The sequence below is a fragment of the Panthera uncia genome, chromosome X, assembly GCF_023721935.1.
Source record: "Panthera uncia isolate 11264 chromosome X, Puncia_PCG_1.0, whole genome shotgun sequence".
Taxonomy (NCBI): Eukaryota; Metazoa; Chordata; class Mammalia; order Carnivora; family Felidae; genus Panthera; species Panthera uncia.
In genome coordinates this window covers 82793778-82807335 of record NC_064817.1, presented here as the reverse complement: position 1 = coordinate 82807335, position 13558 = coordinate 82793778, and the positions used below count along the sequence as shown (strand labels likewise).

Below are 13558 nucleotides of genomic sequence, written 5' to 3'. Positions count from 1 at the left end.
GAAATTTGGGGAAGGTACGTTATGAATACCCAAATTTTGAAACAAATGAATTGTGAAATACAATGAATATAATAGAAATTCGAACACATTTTTCCCTGTACTTTAGTGGATCATTTGCACATCCCCTAGTTACCTGAACACCATTTTGGAAATTATGGCTATAAACTTTTATTACATAACCAAAATCTGCCAATGGCTCTCCATTATCTATGCATAAAGTACAAGCCCCTTAATAAAGCTTTCGGTTTCTGTGGTTGAATTTTTATTGTGATTTTGTTGGTGTAATAGTTTTTTTTTTTTTCTATTTATGGACCATGTTTCAAAAGAAAGGCAGATTATTTAAACTACTTATTGTTGTTTCCTTTATATTAGCTATGCTTCAGTAAGCAGTTGGTATAATGTCTATTTAAATCTTTCAGCTTTACATTTCTGACTCTGCTCTGTGACACTGAAGCATGGTCTCTGCTAACCCTGTTTCTAATCTGCTACCTGGTTCCTTGTTAGGCTCTGCTCATGAGTGCCACCTGGAGACATGTGTCTGGAGGAAGAGAAGCAAGTTAACCACAATTCTGTTTCTAGGATGAACTCTACTTGATCATAGTGTATTATTCTTGTTTTATATTGTGGTTTAATCTGCTAAAAACACATTTAAATTAAAAAGGCATATTGAGCTATAGTTTCTGTTTCATGTCATGACTTTTCTTCTTTGATTTCTAGGTAATGCTGACTTCATGTAATGAGGTGGGAATTGTTCTGCCTCTTCTATTTCCACATATGATAGATTAACAGGGACAAAATTTACCTTCTGTATTAATGTACTATTGTTGCAGTAACACATTACCACAGCACACATTTATCATCTTACAGTTTGGGAGGTCAGAAGTCTGAAATAGGTTTCATCAGGATGAAACCAAGGTGTTGGAAGGCCATGCTCCTCCAGAGGCTCTAGGGAAGAATTTGTTTACTTGTTTTTATAGCTTCTAGAGCTGTATATATTTCCTTCCTTAGATTATGACTCCTTCCTCTATCTTCCAAGGCAGCAGGGTGGCATCTTCAAATCTCTATTTCCATCTTCACATCTCCTCTCTTATAAGGACACTTATAATTACATTGGGCCAACACAAATATTGCAGGATAATCTCTCTGTTCAAGATCCTTAAGTCAATCACACCTGTAAAGACTTTTCTGCAATGTAAGGTAATATATTCACAGATCCTGGGGGTTAGGATGTGGACATATTTGGGGATCCCTAATTTAGACTACCGCAAATTCCTATGAAGGAACAAAAATAATCAGAAAAAAAAGTGAAACAATGGTTTTCAACATACTGGACAAAAAGCAAAAATGGAGAGTGATAAATGAGAGACCGGAAACAAGTTACAGTTAGCATCATACTTATTGGTGAAAGACTGAAAGCTTTTGTCTTAAGATCAAGAGTAGACAAGGATGCCTGCTCTTGCCATTTCTGTTTAAAAATATACTGGAAGTCCTAGCCAAGGCAATTAGCCAAGGAAAAGAAGAAAAAGGCATGCATATTGAAAAGGAAAGAACAAACCTATTTCTATTTGCAGCAGACATGGTCTTAAGAATAAAAAATCCTAAATAATCCACAAAAAATCATCAGGGTTGAGTTCATCAAGATTGCAGGATATAAGATCAATATACAAAAATCTGTCGTTTTTTATATTGAGATCAACATATAAAAATCTGTTTGTTTTTATATTAGCAATGAAAAATCCAAAAACAAAATGAAGACATGAGTTCCCTATATAATAATGTGATATAAATAAAATACTTAGGAGTAAATTTAACAATACAAATGTCCCTCAATTGATGAATGGGTAAATAAAATGTGTTCTATCTCTACAGTGAAATATTATTTGACCATATAAAAAGAATGAAGTACAGATTCATGCTATAATTTGGATGAATTTTGAACACATTTTGCTAAGTTAAGAAATCCAGTTGCCTTTCAATAAATCTCTATATCATCTCAAATTACTATAAAAAAAAAAAAGAAATCCAGTGAAAAAGGCCATATATTGTATGTTTCAAATGATATGAAATGTCCAGAAAAGGCAAATTCATAGAAATGGAAGGTGAATTAATGTTTGCCTGGGTCTGGGATAGGAAGCAAGGATAGACTGAAAATGGGCACAGAGGATCTTTTTGAGGTGTTGCAAAATTTCTAAAATTGAATAGAATGTATAAATTGTGGTAATAGTTGCATAAATTTCTAATTTTTATCTAAAATTATTTAATTTTACACTTAAGTAAATTTTGTGTTATCCTATTTTACGTTTATGTTATTTTATGACTCAATCCCATAACCATGAGACCATGACCTGAGCCGAAATCATGAGTCTGAGTCTGGGGGTGCCTGGGTGGCTCAGTTGGTTAAGCATCTGACTCTTGATTTCAGCTCAGGTCATGATTTCACAGTTTTTTGGTTCGAGCTCTGTGTTGGGCTCTGTGCTGACAGTGAGGAGCCTGCTTGGGATTCTCTCTCTCTCTCTCTCTCTCTCTCTCTCTCTGTGTCTCTCTCCCTATCTCTTTCTGCCCCTACCCTGTGTTCACTCTCTCTCTCTCTCTCTCTCAAAATAAATAAACTTAAAAAAATTTAAAAAGAATGAAAAAAAAAGAAGAAATCAAGAGTCAGACTCTTAATCGTCTGAGTCGCCCAGGCACCCCCTGGTTTTTTTCTAATGTATCAGTATCTTTGTTGAGATTGAAAGACAGAGAAAAAGAGAGTTTTTTCTTTCCTATTGGCACAAAACATAAAACAAACAATGCATACAAGAATTTGTGCAACATATTTTTAAAATGTTGTCTTGGGAAGGCTTTAAAGAATGAGAAGACATGACAATTTAAAATTCTCATTTTATCATTTCCCTGCTTTTATATCTTGAAAATTTATTATCTTTTAATCAGAAAAACAACTGTAACTTATAAGCTTAAAAGATGAACATATATTCTTTCAAAATGACACTCAAATTATGATGAATCTATAAAATAGGCTGTTAAGTTTAAAATAACAATTTTTCTATAAAATTAAAATTTAGAAGTTTATAGATCCAAATATTATCTTAATTATGTGACCATTGATGATGTATATTTTCTTAATTTTTAGCATCTTTTAAAATTATTATTGACCAGTTTTTTTTAAGTAAAATGGTTCTGAAAAGAGCCTATTCCATTTTATTGTGCATGCACACACGCACACACATTTAGGAGAGGGCAATTTTCCATAGGCTGGAGAACGTTCTTAGGCAAGGTTGGTGGAACTTTCTGTGCACTCAAGAAAGTCTGCATACAGGCATGGTGGCTATAGCTGGGTGATGATCTAGGATCTAATTTCTTTCCAACTAGCAATGCTGGCTGCAGTTCTGCCCTGAACACATGGTTGTATTTTCTACTTTTTTGGAGGTAAATTGTGAGAGAGAGGTTTAATGTTTAAAATACTTCTTACTGAAAAATATGGAGCATGGTTAAGACCTACCCGTCTTCTACAAGACCAGATTCTAGTCCCTGAGGCAGTAATGACTGGTAGAGACAGTATGTTCACCTGCTGTGATTGCAGAAAAATCAGGGTTCCCATTTTGGGTTCACAACTTCCTAGTCATGTGACTAATTTCATATACTGGATGAGCTGTTTTTTTTTTTTTAAGTTTATTTATTTTTAGAGAGAGGGCAGGGGAAGGGCAGAGGGCGAGGGAGAAAGAGTGAATCCCGAGCAGACTCTGCAGTGTCAGTGTAGAGCCCAACACACGGCTTAAACTCATGAACTTCGAAATCATGACCTGAGCCGAAATCAAGGGTCAGACGCTTAACTGACTGAGCCACCCAGGCAACCCTGGATAAACTGTTTTATACTACATCTCTTTTCTCTGACTTTATTAATCTGAGTATAGAATGTAGTAATGTGGTTGGGATGTCTTCATCACTCTTATTTAAAAATCATTTTTTTAATCTTAGCTTCACATTATTATAAGAGACCTAACTCCTAGCATCATTTTTTTAAGGTGTATGAATTTTAGCATTACATTCCATATCAGTTATCTGTTGTCATAATAATGCTGCTTTAAAAAAAACCTAACAGACCTCAGTGACATATCAATAACCATTTAGAATATGAGTGTGCAGGTGAGCATTTTAGTGTGGATTCAACTGGGCAGTTTTCGTGATTATGGCTGGGTTCACTTGCATGTATGTGTGTTGTCTGGCTGTCGGCTGATTTGGACAGTCCTCATTTCAGAAACCTAGGATTTTCTGGCTCTGGTGCATTTGTCTTTTATATTCCATTAACTTAGCCTTGGCATATTCTCATGGTGATGCCAAAGTGCAAGTATTAAGGCTGAAATGCAAAAGTGCTTTTTTAGATCTCTGATTGTGCCACCACAACTTACATCTCATTGGCCAATGCAATGAAATGGATAATCTTAAAATCAATGGATGAGAAAATAAAGTTCATTTCTCAATGGGAACTTCTATCATTAGGCAAAGGATGTAGAAACGAGACTATAATCAGGAAATCTATAGGAACAAGCAGTTATCTTGTACTAGATGCAATACATAGGAGAAGGTCTGGGTTAGACTAGAATTAAATGTGTAGCCAAACTGAATTCAGAAAAGGATCAGTAGTAATCAGATATACAGGCTCATTGTCTAGCTGCTACTGTTTTCCAAGAATGAAATATAGTGGTGTGGTTGCATGCCTGAGCTTTTTATTAGAAAATGTAAACATAAATTTACCATATGACTCACTAATTCCACACTTTTAGAAATTCTTTTAGAGTTTTAGAAAATATAAACTACTCTGTAGTAACCAAAATCATAACACCAGTTGCCTAAAGTGGGTAGAGGCAGTATTGACTGCATAGGGGCAAAAGGGAACTTTCGGGGTTGATGGAAATTTTTTCTATCTTAAATTTGGTGGTAGTTACATGGAGGTATATGTTTTCCAAAACTCAGTGAACTCTACACTTTGAATTAGTGCAGTTTATTATACATAAATTTCACCTCAAAAACTGATAAAAATTTATCTCTATCCCCCTTTCTATTTTTCTTTCTCTTTGTCCAGAGAAAATAGTGATATACAGATAAGCATTACCTCCTAACTGAAGTTAGCTTTGTGACTTAAATATCCAGGGATTGAAAACAATCCAGTCAGTCAGGAAAGTAGTCACAACAGGTACATAGGAAGTACTCTCCAGCCCATGAAAAATTTCACCCTCATGTAAAGACAAGGCTATATGTGCATGTGTGTGTTAACAAAAACATGCTATTTTCAACTTTTTTTCCTGATTATAAAATTGCTTACTAAATAGTCAAATAAGATATTGAAAACTATCATGGAAATATATACTGTATCATTAGAAATTCCATCACAGAGAGATGGTCAGTGTTAAAATTCAGGTTTATATACTTGCAAATTTTTATTTTATTCAAGTACATATTCACATACTGTTTAAAAATGGTTCTTCTGGGGTGCCTGGGTGGCTCAGTCGGTTAAGTGTCCGACTTTGGCTCAGGTCATGATCTCGCAGTTGACAAGATTGAGCCCTGTGTCTGGCTCTGTGCTGACACCTCGGAGCCTGGAGCCTGCTTTAGATTCTGTGACTCCTTTCTTTCTGCCCCTCTGCTGCTTGCACTCTGTCTCTCTCTCTCTCTCAAAAATAAATAAGCATCAAAAAAAATTTAAAAAATGGTTTTTCTAGAGAGGTAAACAGAATTTTTAAACATCTTCCCTTGTTCATATGGGTCTAAATAATCTTTGGAAATTAGTTCAAAGGAATATAACCCCATATTTAAAAAATTTAATTTCAGTTATTTTTATGATTACAAAAGTAATACATACAGAAAATACTAGAAACATCTGTAAGATAAAAAGATTGAATTGTCCTGTCCTCTTACTCCATTACTGCTTCCTTTTTAAGCAGATTTGCCTGTAGTCTTCCAAAATATGTTTCATTTTATATTCTATGGCAATAGGGGCACCATTTTCTTTATACATGGATAGATATTTAGATAGATGTTATGGATAGATAGATAAGCAGATAATGATACCAATAATTATCATCTTTTGCTAAACAGTAAAATATCTTATTGTGGGCTATAACCTTTAGAAAGCCTTCCACAAGGCAAATATTTCACAAAAATAAGAATAAACAAATACCTATATTGTAAGAAAGTCCAAGTTTATATTCTTTTAAAAATACATAATAACTTTGCAACTTTCCTTCTCTACATGAATGAACAGCCTTGTCAAGTTTAGATTAAAAATATTTCAGAATGTATTCAGATGACACTAAATGAAAGTTTAAGTTGTAGCTATACAAGATACAACTATACTAACTTATAATTTATAGCTATACATTTAAAATTTATAACTATACAAATTTTCTCTTATGTTCTTCAGAAAATTTTCATAGTTATCTTCAAAGAGGTCTTGCCCATTTGGGAGTGTTATAAATATATAATAATTAAATGGCAAAGTGCCTTAAAATCATGAAATTTCCACAGATTAAAAGGAAAAGGAAAAGTTTAGACTTGTTTCACTTGCCCCAATTTTATAATATGTCCCAAATACAAAAACTTATTCCCATGTGGAGGGCCATCTCTCAATTCTTCATTGAACAAATAAATAATTTAGAAAACTTTTGCATCCATAAAGAAACCTTCAGGGCACTTTCCAAGAAACAACAAAAGTTGTAGAAAACAACATTTGTACTTGATAAAAAGCCTCATTTTATTTTTATTTGGATGGATTTTTAAAAATTCTGATGTGAACCCTTACCCATTCACAGACCATTTCCCCAGTAGAACTCATACTCCTGCCTACAATGCAGCAATAAATTTTAATGAAAGATGCTTAAATATTCAGAAAACCACAATAGATTAGACTTCCACAAAGATCCCGTAATTGTAATTATTTCAGTAATGGTGTATTGGGTTAAAATATAAGAGTATTTTCCATAATTATCAACCTTGAGGTAAAGGTACTAGGCAAGTGATTGTTTCATCACATACAGAGATCCTTTAATTGTGTTCAAAGACAAGGTATTGCCCATGCTTCCAGGAGGCTCTTCCATTATTATTTGCACTATCTTTTGTCATTTAAAAAATCTGGAAAGAAGCAAGAAATCCATAAAGAGGGAATGAATACATCTATGGTCTATTCCAAAAATAGAATAGTATGTATCCATCAAAAAGAATGAGTAGCCAAAGTATGGAAAGAGCCCAAATGTCCATCGATGGATCAATGGTTGAAGAAGATGTGGTATATATATATACAATGGAGTGTCACTCGGCAATCAAAAAAAGTGAAATCTTGCCATTTGCAACTACGTGGGTGGAACTAGAGGGTATTATGCTAAGCGAAATTAGTCAGAGAAAGACAAATATCATATGACTTCATTCATATGAAGACTTTAAGACACAGAACAGATGAACACAAGGGAAGGGAAGCAAAAATAATATAAAAACTGGGAGGAGGACAAAACATAAGAGACTCTTAAATATGGAGAACAAACAGAGGGTTACTGGAGGGGTTGTGGGAGGGGGGATGGGCTAAATAGGTAAGGGGCATTAAGGAACCTACTCCTGAAATCATTTTTGCACTATATGCTAACTTGGAAGTAAGCTAAAAAATAAAATTAAATTAAAAAAAAAAGAATGAGTAGGATCTAAATGCATTACAATGGATTGGAAAAAATAATTTATAGGCCTAAATTTCTGTAATAATATAATTGTTTAACATCTACTTTTATGTGGCAAATGATATTAATTTTTTTCTATTAAGATATAACTATAAATACATGCATAGGAGGGTATGCACAAATGTAACAAAAGAGTTACAAATAAAGGTAGTTGAGGACTAGAATGGATGCAAGTAGTGAATTGGGACATTATTATCATATAATATTGTAAATTTTCAGAAGTCATTTATGTTTTAACTATGTAATTAAATATTAATTCTTAAAAGAGGATAAAAATACAAATCATTGATATTAGGAATGAAACTATGCATATAATTATAGAGTCAGAAACCATAGAGAGGATGACTTCTGTTTTTAACCTTAACAAATAAAGAGATTGGAAGACATCACTCCCGTCCTTACAGTAAGAAAAAACTGGACAAACTGAAAATCAGTAATTTTCCTTGACTCATCAGATAACTGGTGTCATAGGAGAAAATACCACACTAGGAGAAAGCCACATTCTGAGATAAATAGCATGTAAGATACGCTTACTTGGAACAGAAGCATCTGGATGCTATAAGCAGTAAGACCACTTATTCACCAGTAAATTTAATGAATTGCTGGAGGCTGAATGTGAACTAACATGAGAGTGAGAAAATCCTTGGGGCTGCAATCATAGAAGGTTCCACACATTTTCATGAGCTTTTCTTTCAGGAACCCTACCAGGTTCCCTATCATGTTCTCCTGTGTGGAGCCTTAGCTGTAGCAGGCAGAAGGAAAAAGTTAATTAAGAAAACCTCCCAGGTTTTTCTCCATAATATAAGCTTGCTTTCCAGCAGAAAGACTCACCAGAGTGAATTAGAAGTTTATTCCACCTGGGGGAAGGGAATTCTCTGTTCTAAACCTCTTCAGCCTTTCTGTCTTCCTTTTTAACCTAAGGGGGAGAAAAACATAGTCAATAGAAACCAGGGCTCTATGGAAGTAGATTGGAGCCATTGAGCCAAGGAAGACAGCAGAAACAAGGGCAAAAACAAAACAAAACAAAACCCCCCAAAAACAAAACACAAAACAAAACAAAAAAAGCCATATCCCCGAAGGAAAGACAGAAACACGTGTGCAAACCATACTTCTGAGACACAGGCCTACTAAAAGAATGAGACTTTATCACAGCAGCACTTTTAAAAGACACAAACTACCAAAACTCACTTAAGGAGAAATAGATAACTGTAAAAACCCTATATCTATTAAAATATTGAATTACTACTTAAAAAACTTTAAAGAAATTTTTTAATGTTTATTTATTTTTGAGAAAGAGAGACACAGAGTGTAAGCAGGGAAGGGGCAGAGAGAGAGGGAGACACAGAATCTGAAGCAGGCTCCAGTGTCTGAGCTATCAGCACAGAGCCCAATGCAGGGCTTGAACTCATGAACTGCTAGATCATGACCTGAGCGAAGTCAGATGCTTAACCAACTGGGCCACCCAGGCGCCCCAGAACCTTTAAAAAAGAGAAATCACCATTCTTATCTCAGATGGTTTTACTGGTAAATTCTACCAAACATTTAAGAAAGAAACAATACTCATTTTTCACAATCAATTCCAGAAAATAGAAGAGGGAACACTTTCCAACATATCTTATAAGTATCACCATAATACCAAAAATAAATACATTTAAAGAAAAACACAACAGACCAATATTTCATGGGATGCAAACAAATATCAACAATAACAGATTAGTAATTAAATCCAGCTAAATATCAAAAGGATAATGTGTCATAACCAAGTGGGATTCATTCCAGAAACACAAAGCAGGTTTGGCATTTGTAAGTCAGTCAGTAATGAATTAATAGATTGAGAAAAAAAGTATATGATTATTTTAATAGATGCAGAAAAGGCATTTGACAAAACATAACACATAACACTCCAAAAACCAGGAATAGAGGAAATTTCCTCATGCTAATAAAAAGTATATTTTTAAAAACTCCAGTATTTGACATCATATTTAACAGAAAAAGACTGAAGTCTTTTCCCCAGTGATTGGGAACAAGACAAGGATGTCTTCTCTCACCACTCATATTCAAAATCATACAGGAAGTCCTAGATAGTCCTATATAGTAAAATAAGATAAGAAAAAAAATTAAAATTATGTAGACTGGAAAAGAGGAAAACTGTTCTTATTTACAGATGACATGAATGTCTATGTAGAAAACCAAAAGAATCTACAAAAAGACTCCTGGAACTAATCACGTATAGCAGCAGTCACTGCTTACAAGTCAATACACAAAAGTCAACACAAAATACAACTAGCAACAATTACATCAAGAAATTTGAAAAAAAAATAATCATTTTCAATAGCACTCAAAAATTTAAAATATATATATTTTACAAAATATGTATATGATTTATATGTGGAAAACTATAAACCACCGGTAAAAGAAATCAAAGAGATGAATAAATGGAGATATTTCATGTTTATAGATGGGAAGACTCAATATTGTTAAGAAGTCAATTCTTTCCATTTTGATCCACAGATTTAATGTGATCCCAATAGGCAAGAAGTGAAGGCTTGGATAAAGCATGTGATTATATATCAGAGTTGGAAACATCAGTATGAACTCATGTTTAGCTAAATATAGAGATGGGTAAATATAGAACTAACTATAGATATGTGTGTATACTTAGGTTAGCATATACACATATACTTCTAAGCCCTAACTGCTGAGAAGGCTTAGAAGCAATGACAATCCAGTAATATTGAGCACATCCAGAGGTGCCTGGGTGGCTCAGGGCATAATTGAGCCTTGCATCATGCTCTCTGCTGTCAGTGCAGAGCCCACTTCGGATCCTCTGTATCCCTCTTTCTCTGCCCCTCCCCTGTGCACGCTCTCTCAAAAAGAAATAAACATCAAAAAAAAAAAATAATGAGCACATCCAACACCCATATCTTCACTTCTAATGCCACTCTAATAAAAGAAACCAAGAGTCCTTAGAGAAATGGCTAATTGAGGGGATGGGTCAGGGAATGCAAAGATGAGCCTGTAATACCTTGTACCACCAAAAAGTTAAAAAGTGCTAAAAAAAAAAAAAACTATGGGTATATGTCAAAGGGACACAGGAGCTGACTGAAAGAGCTCCCAATGGCCAGATCTGGAACAATTTGATTAACAATATTAAAGATTAATATATAGGTAGAATAATCTAGACAATGTGATAGGTAGATCTGTGGAGAATAGAGAACCCAGAAATAGACTCATACAAATATGCCTGATTCTTAACAAAGGTACAAAAATATTTCAATGGAAGGATGTCTTCTCAACAGATGATGTTGGAGCAATTGGACACACATATGCAACAACAACAATAATAAAAACCTCAAACTAAAATTTATACCTTATACACAAATTAACTCCATGTAAAATGCAAAACTACAAAACCTTAAACAAAGGAGAGAGTTTTTGGGATATAGCTCTGGGCAAAGAGTCCTTAGAGTAGGTACCACAAGCAAAGGGAAAATGAATTAGCAGAACCTAATTAAAATGTAAAACTATTGCTCTGCAAAAGACCTTGTTCAGAAGATGAAATATAAGCTACAGACAGGGATAAATTATTTGCAACCTCATATTTAACAAAGGACTAGTATCAAGACTATATAAAGAACTCTTAAAACAGCAAATACACTAAAAAGTATAGCTAGAAAATGGACAAAAGACATGAAGAGGCATTTCACCAAAAGGTTTGTACAGATGGCAAATAAGCACTTGAAAAGATGTTAAACATCATTGGCTAATCAGGAAATGCAAATTAAAACCACAATGAGATATCACTGCACATCTATAAGTACAGTTAAAATTAAAAAAAAAACTGTGATATCATGAAATACTGGTGGTAATGCAGAGAGAAACTTCATCACTGAGATATTGCTAGTAGGAATGTAAAATGGTTCAGCCACTCTAGAAAGCAATTTGGCAGCTTCTTATCAAACTAAACATGCAACTGCCATAGGATCCAGTAGTTGTACTCCTAAGCATTTATGTCATAGAAATGTAAATCTAAGTTTACACAAAAATTTGTACATCAATGTCCATTATAACTTTATTTTTAATAGCCCCAAATTAGAAGCAACCCAGATGTTCCTTGGTGGGTGAATGGTTTAACAAACTGATACTATTCAGTAATGAATAGTAACAAACTTATTGATACATGTAATAATCTGGATGAATCTTCAGAGAATTATGATGAGTGAAAAAAGTTAATCCTAAAAAGTTACATATATACAGTTCTGCCTGTATAACTTTAACATCACATATCAAAGACTGTGAAACCCTAGTTTTACTGGAGAAAAATATCCCTCTTACATTTTCACATTGTGTTAGCAGAATGGTAAGTACAATATTTGTAAATCCATTTGACACCATAATAAATTGAACTTGTAAATCCATTTGACACTATAACAAATTGAACTGAAATATTCTAATTCAAAAAAAGAGAAAACACTTGAAATGAAGGAATTCTAGAAATGGAGAGCTGGTTAGTAGTTGTCAGGGGTTAAGGGTAACAGTGGAGTAGGGAGAGGGTAGTAGATGTGGCTATGAAAGGACAGCTTCGGGGAACCTTGTGATAACAAAACTGTTCTGCATCTTGACTATAATAGTAGATACATCAATCCAAGCCTGTGATATAGTGTATTGAACTAAATACACACAATTGGATATATGTAAAACTGGTGAATTTTGAATAAATTAATAAATTGCATCAATGTAAATTTCCTGTTTGTGATATTCTTCTACAGTTGTGCAAATTGTTACCATTGAGGGAAACTGGGTGAAGGGTACAGGGGATCTTACTGTGTTATTTCTTATAACTATACATAAATTTACAATTACCTCAAAAAGTAATTGAAAATATTCAAAAAACCATGATAAACAGATAAAGATATATTGGCAGTTGCAAACAAAAGTAAATCAAGTGTTAACTAACTTAATACCAGAAGGTAGCACATTTGTAAAAAGATTAGTCTTGCAAAGGACTTGGAAGGACATTTCATTATGATAAAAGGAAAGTATTCATTCTGAAACGTTGATATACCTAAGTTTTAAATCTATAAAGCGAATCTGATAGAACTACAGAGGTTATTTTTAAATTACAAATGGAATTGTAGAACTGAAACCAAAGGTTAATAAAATTAAGGACTTTTTAAATGAGTAAAATGGTGGATTAAACACAGGAAATATAAATGACCGAACTGGAAATTAAGCCACAGTAGAATATATACAGATAAATCAAAAAGAGAAAAACTTTAAAAAAAAGCAACAAAGAGCAAATGAGACTTGTGGAACACAGTGAAAACAGTTAACAGATGTGAAACTGGAGTTATAATATAAAAAGGAAGAAAGAATTGGCAACAGTTGAGGATAAAATGGCCTAGAATTTTCTGTAAGTAATGAAAATAAAAAAAGTCACAGATTCAAGAAGAGATACAAACCCCAAGCTAAATAAATACAAAGAAAACTGCAACTAGGTACATCATAGTGAAAATGCAGAAAACCAAACAAAAAACTGTAAAAGTGATTAGAATAAAAAACTACATGTATATCATGTCCAGTCAGGAAATAAAAAACCACAACAGTTATTTAAACATATTTTAATAGTTACCTCATTTAATAATTACTATAAGATTAAAAATGCTAAAAGGGAACAATGAGGTAACACAGATATAAGAACAGTAGGAGAGAGATGGCAGAGTATGAGCACCCTAAGCTCACCTTGTCCCATGGATACAACTAGGTAACACCCGTATCAGTGTAAATAACTCAGGAAATGACCTGAAGACTGGAAGAACAAACTCCACAACTAAAGGCAG

The 13558-nt window shown here is 33.7% G+C and overlaps 1 protein-coding gene across 4 annotated transcripts in view; it reads right to left on the bottom strand.

Annotated features, from left to right (window-relative positions):
* The window catches only part of LOC125931884 (small ubiquitin-related modifier 2-like), a 145001-nt gene that overhangs the window by 48902 nt on the left and 82541 nt on the right, over positions 1 to 13558 (bottom strand). For all 4 annotated transcript variants that reach the window (XM_049644153.1, XM_049644154.1, XM_049644155.1 and 1 more), the window contains one exon: positions 8550 to 8634. The gene's annotated coding sequence lies outside the window, so the exon portion shown is untranslated. The remainder of the gene's footprint in view (positions 1 to 8549; positions 8635 to 13558) is intronic.